This window comes from Xenopus tropicalis, chromosome 4 (assembly GCF_000004195.4).
Source record: "Xenopus tropicalis strain Nigerian chromosome 4, UCB_Xtro_10.0, whole genome shotgun sequence".
In the NCBI taxonomy this organism is placed as follows: Eukaryota; Metazoa; Chordata; class Amphibia; order Anura; family Pipidae; genus Xenopus; species Xenopus tropicalis.
Window position 1 is genome coordinate 21,442,335 of NC_030680.2, and position 6,131 is coordinate 21,448,465.

Genomic DNA, 6,131 nt, shown 5'->3' on the forward strand with positions numbered 1-6,131 from the left:
CTCTCTTTCTTTAATAGCCATCCCAACGCCAACTATATGTGATATAGCTGCAGATCTGATACATAACTACCAACATTTCAGTCATGAAATTAAACCACAAATTTAGCACAATACTGCTGGTTACACAGTGGGTTGCATCAATAGGCATAACAGAGTGAATCAGATGTAAACACAAGCACAGATGCATCTGTTTTCAGGCATTTCCAGGCACAATTACACTGGAGGCAGGCCTGGACTGGGATTCAAAACAGGCCCTAGCATTTCAAATACACAGATTCCCAAACAGTCCCCTCCAGACCAATTAATAGTGACTGTCTGTGGCAGGAATCCCTTACCTTTTTTCCATGTGAGCCACATTTAAATATAAAAAAAAGTTGGGGAGCTATGCAAGCATGAAAAGTGTTCCTGGGGGTGCCAAATAAGTGCTGTGATTGGTATATGGTAGCCCAATGTGGACTGGCAGGCTACAGGAGGCTCTGTTTGGCAGTACACATGGTCTTTATGCACCAAAACTTGCCTCCAAGCCAGGAATTCAAAAATAAGGCACTGCTTTGAGGCCACTGGAAGCAAATTCCAAGGTTGGTGAGCAACTTGGTGCCCCCGAGCCACTGGTTGGGAATCACTGCTCTATGCATCTTACAGCAGCCCCTCTGGCATTTCCCAGAATCCACAGATTGCCAGTCCTGAGTGGGGCAACTCAGAGCACGGTTACAATTTCACATTTCAAGGTTTGACTCTCTTTATAATAATAATTTTACCACTTGTTTTTTTCAAGTACTTTTATTACTTATAAAAGAGTCTTATACCATAAACATTCCTCCATTTTTTGCAGGAAAAAAAAATCAAACTACTGGTTAAGGACAAAAGTTCCTGGAACCATTTAAAAGAGACATTCTGTTCTAGCAACATGCTCCCTGCTAGGTCTTAGCTACTTTTTCTATTTTTTCTTATTTTGGCACCATTTCCTCTTTAGCTGAAAACAGCTGAATTTGTGTTGTGCTTTCAGCCATTCTGTTTCCTCGACTGAACTGGAGTTTCTCATCTAGATAATATTACATGTATGTTTGCACAGAGCAGGATGAAGTCCATTAACTGAAGTCTCAAATGCACCTACAGATAAGGTCAGTTCTATTAAGGCTACGGCACAACGCAGAGTGGGAAGTGAAATAAGATGATTTATTTCAGCCATAGCAGCCCATAGCTACCAGTCAGATGCCTTCTTGTGGTAAAGAAATTTCCTCTTGCTTTGAGCCTTTTGCTATCCATTTTTATTGAGATATACTATGTTACTACTAAATATTTCCATTAACCGTCAGTTTTTTTTATTATTTCATATATGGGTGAAGAAAGTACTGGTAAATAACAAGCAAGATATGTACACAGACTCAATACAGGTATGGGATCCATTATCTGGAAATGCATTATCCATTAAACTCATTAAACCCATCAGTTAATAGAGCTTCTCCCACAGAATCCTGCATTGTAATCTGTTTTTCAAAAGCGCAAATAGATTTTTTTAATATTTCATTTTGATATGTCACATGAGGCTAGCCATATTCTTCATTTCCAGGGGTGCTACAGCCATGTGACCTGTGCTCTGATAAACTTCAGTCACATTTGCTGCTGCGCAAGTTGGAGTGATATCCCCCCAGCAGCCGATCAGCAGAACAATGGGAAGGGAGTAAGATAGCAGCTCCCAGTAGGTATCAGAATAGCACTCAATAGTAAGAAATCCAAGTCCGGCTTGGGACTCCTCCAGTTACATGGGAGCAGGAGAAACAATAGGTTTTCTGAAAGCATAAAAAAAAATCATGACAGTATCCCTTTAATGTTAAAATAATTTTTTAGTACACTTAAAGGTACAAAGATCCTAATAACGCAAAAAGCCCAGGTCCTGAGAATTCCGGATAAGTCGTCCCTATTATCCCCCCACTGCTTTTATAGGTACCATCTCTCCCTACTATACCTGCTATCCCACAGCCACAGTCCCTTCCCAGAGGCTATTATTCCCCCACTGCTACTATAGGCACCATCTCTCCCTACTATACCTGCTATCCCACAGCCCCAGTCCCTTCCCAGAGGCTATTATCCCCCCACTGCTACTATAGGCACCATCTCTCCCTATTATACCTGCTATCCCACAGCCCCAGTCCCTTCCCAGAGGCTATTATCCCACTGCTACTATAGGCACCATCTCTCCCTACTATACCTGCTATCCCACAGCCCCAGTCCCTTCCCAGAGGCTATTATCCCCCCACTGCTACTATAGGCACCATGTCTCCCTACTATACCTGCTATCCTACAGCCACAATCCCTTCCCAGAGGCTATTATCCCCCCACTGCAACTATAGGCACCATCTCTCCCTACTATACCTGCTATCCCACAGCCACAGTCCCTTCCCAGAGGCTATTATCCCCACTGCTACTATAGGCACCATCTCTCCCTACTATACCTGCTATCCCACAGCCCCAGTCCCTTCCCAGAGGCTATTATCCCACTGCTACTATAGGCACCATCTCTCCCTACTATACCTGCTATCCCACAGCCCCAGTCCCTTCCCAGAGGCTATTATCCCACTGCTACTATAGGCACCATCTCTCCCTACTATGCCTGCTATCCCACAGCCACAGTCCCTTCCCAGAGGCTATTATCCCCCCACTGCTACTATAGGCACCATCTCTCCCTACTATACCAGATATACTGTATCCCCACTTATATACCCTTATTACATTAGGTTTAACTGAACATACACATACAAATAAAATCATACAATCATGCTTCCTGCTGTTCTAATCATTTGTGATGTTCCCCTGAACAATCAAAGCAATAGAAAGTTCTTGCAGTATATTGTCCCTTATATACTATCAATACTTTCAGCCCATGTGGCAAACATGGAAAGGCGTATGGGGTTTGCCAGTATATGACCAACTTTTATTCCAAGCTGTTCCACACACATCCTACTAAGGTTTCTCTATGGGATTCACGGTAGTATCTCCTGCCTAGACCACCCTAAAGATCACTCCAATCCCAGACATAAAATCTATATTTAGAAAGGCCTTTCTGAAAAGTTACATATACAAGAACAAGCTTTTCATTTTCCATGTGTGATCACAAGTAATATTCTTTAACTAGAGATTAGTCATAATTTCTGGAAGAAATCAATTATGCGTTTAAGTCAGCCATATGGGACAGTGTAAAAATAGAAAGGTTTATAATCCATGCTAACTACTGAAAACATAAATGCAGTTCATCATTCCTTTATTGTGGGAAAACTCTATACAGGTAAAGGACCCATTTCCCAGGTGATTGTGTTTTATAGATATAAATACAGTAGAACTATGTGCTGAAAATATACATAAATCTACAACATTATTTAATGATCACATCTGCAATAGCTCCAGTCCTTTATAGAATTCAGTTGCACATAGTAGATTATTGGCCCTTTGTTTCCTCAAAAGGAAAAGAGAGAAAGGAAGACAAAAATGTTCCATGGTGTTTATATGCAGTGACTGGGGGGCAGCATAGATCATAAGTGACTGTATTCACTAGAGGGTCTCGGCGTAACAGATTCCCAGGACACACTGGGGCTCATTTATGTAGGGGCTGTGATGCCAGTGCCCCATTGAGCCTCCTCATGTTATTCATGCATGTGGTTTTAATCAGGTTTTTTTTTGCATATACAGAGCACTGGGCCTGTCACATTAATTTATTTCTGATACTAACCATAGCATCTACAGACCCAGAACACCTCTACAGTATATTGTGACTTAATATCAAGTTACATTTCATTGCTCTTCTATTTTTGCAACCGAACATGGCATTGTTTCAGCATAGGCGCCAATTAATTCATTGTTTGGAAATATTTTACACCACATTAATGATTTATGATGTTTATTCAGTATTGGGCTGGGATGCCTGGGACTGACACCCCAGGGGCCCCCCAGCCCAGCCTTGAAGTCCACCGGCCTCCACCCGCCATGAACAGTCCCACTGGCTCGGTCTACTCTGTGCTTGTGACAATGATACTTCTTCTTATCAAGTCAATATACACCCCCCCTGTCCCCCCAAATTTCCTTTGGGAACACCAGTAATACAGTAACACAATGCAGTTAGATCGTATAAGTTTGCAAGCGTACCCAGGAGAGCACTGATTTATTGATTCCTGGTGCTGATATTTATTGTTAGACAATGTTCCCATCATTTTTGGAAACATTTATAAGTTTCAATAGAGTGAAGGCATGTGTACTGACCACAGGATTTTTGCCCACTCTCTGGCTTAAAATGTACCACCAACACAACCGGTATTATCCAATGTGCCCTGGCCCTTAAAGGAAAACTATACCCCTGAACAATGTAGGTCTCTATAAAAATATATCACATGAATCATCTCATATTCTAAACTCTGCTTCATCTAAATAAACCAATTTCATAAAACTATACTTCTTTAGTAGTGTGTGCCATTGGGTAATCCTAAATAGAAAACTGCCATTTTACTAAGGGCCGCCCCCTGGGAACATATGATTCACAGTGCACACAAACAAGCCAAGGCACACATACATGCTAGGGCACATCTACCAATTAATGGGCAGAGTTTTGTCTTTTACTCCCACACTACTTCCTATTACAGTCAGAGCTGCATTATTTCCTGTCAGCTGATCTCTGAGGGAGCACACAGCCCATCACTAAATGGCGGCTCAAGGGAAAAGATGTAAAAGGGCAATATTTACTCATATACATATTTCAGTTTGGTAAGATTCATTAATAGATCACTTTATATGATATAAACTATCTGTTGGTTATGTATTCATTCTGGGTGAATAGATTTCCTTCAAGTGGATGTTCCACATTCCTGTAGACGCTCAATGGGACTTCTTTGAGTTAAGGGATAAACATGATGGATGTTTTTTCTCCCACCGTTATGCATATTATCCTGTTACTATGTAAAGGCCTCAGAAATCAGCACATCTAAGGGGTGACGTGATGGTCCCCTACGAAGATACAGTTTCCATTGATCAGCAGAAGGAGTGATGACTTCATAGACTGCATATGTTTTATAGACAGCGTTGCAGTGCTGCAGGGAAAAAACATGTTCCCTCTTGAATGAGGCTGGAAATTTAATTTGAATGGTTGTCAAACAGAGAATAGGAATGCATCGCTAGCAAGGCGGCAAATGTTAGTCACAGGGACCAAAGTTCAGTCCCATAAATTACTGAAAACCTTATATAACTTAAATTACTGATAACTTTATATAACATACACGTGAACCATAGGGTTGGTATCTTTGTGTGGGTTCTCTCCTGTAAATTACACATTTACTTGCTCAAAGGACAAATAACAATATCAAACTAGGGTTAAAGTCCATCAATCATATCGATCTGTAATAAGTCCCCCAGTAAAAATCAACAAGATGCTAAAATGATGAGGATACAATGGATTTTCAATAAGGAGCAACATAATATTTGATTTCTTTTGCTATAAGCATATTATGTATTATAGGTTATGACTTCCTTCCACACTTTAATGTAGTGTTTGGTCAGGGGTGGATCTTGCTCTTTTGGCCTGCATATGTTGAACCAGGTGGATGCTCCAGGGAGCCTGGGATCAACAAGACCCAGAAGTGTTTTGCCTTAGAGGGACCTTTACCTCTAGTGAAGTTGGGGAACAGGGACCCCAAGAAGGAAGGATAGTAAAGCAGGTAAACTTTGTAATAGCACTTTCTAGGAAAGTGAGATAGTCAGTCTTAGTTAGTAAGAGCAGCTTCTTTGCTCCAACAAGGAGAGACAGTGGGATTAGTCTCCTAACAGGCTCTGCTGCCTTAGTGAAGGAACCACAGTAGTCACAAGGGGATCAGGCTTAGAGTATTCTACCTGATCAAGTCTGCTGTTTGGGAACCCTAAGGACATTATTCTACTTACCCCAGCTGGTCCTCCGCAGTGGTGCGCCTTCTACAAGCTTGCTTTATTCTTGTGTATTTGAATGCCTGCCATATCATCAAGCATTTGTGAGCATTCATCCTAAATTTCATTGTCTCTGACAATAAACTACTTTTGATTGAGTTTGCTGCAAAAGAACTCCTGGTGTCCTTCTTTTCTATCACTATTTTACAGTGGAAGGTGTTGTTGAACAACAC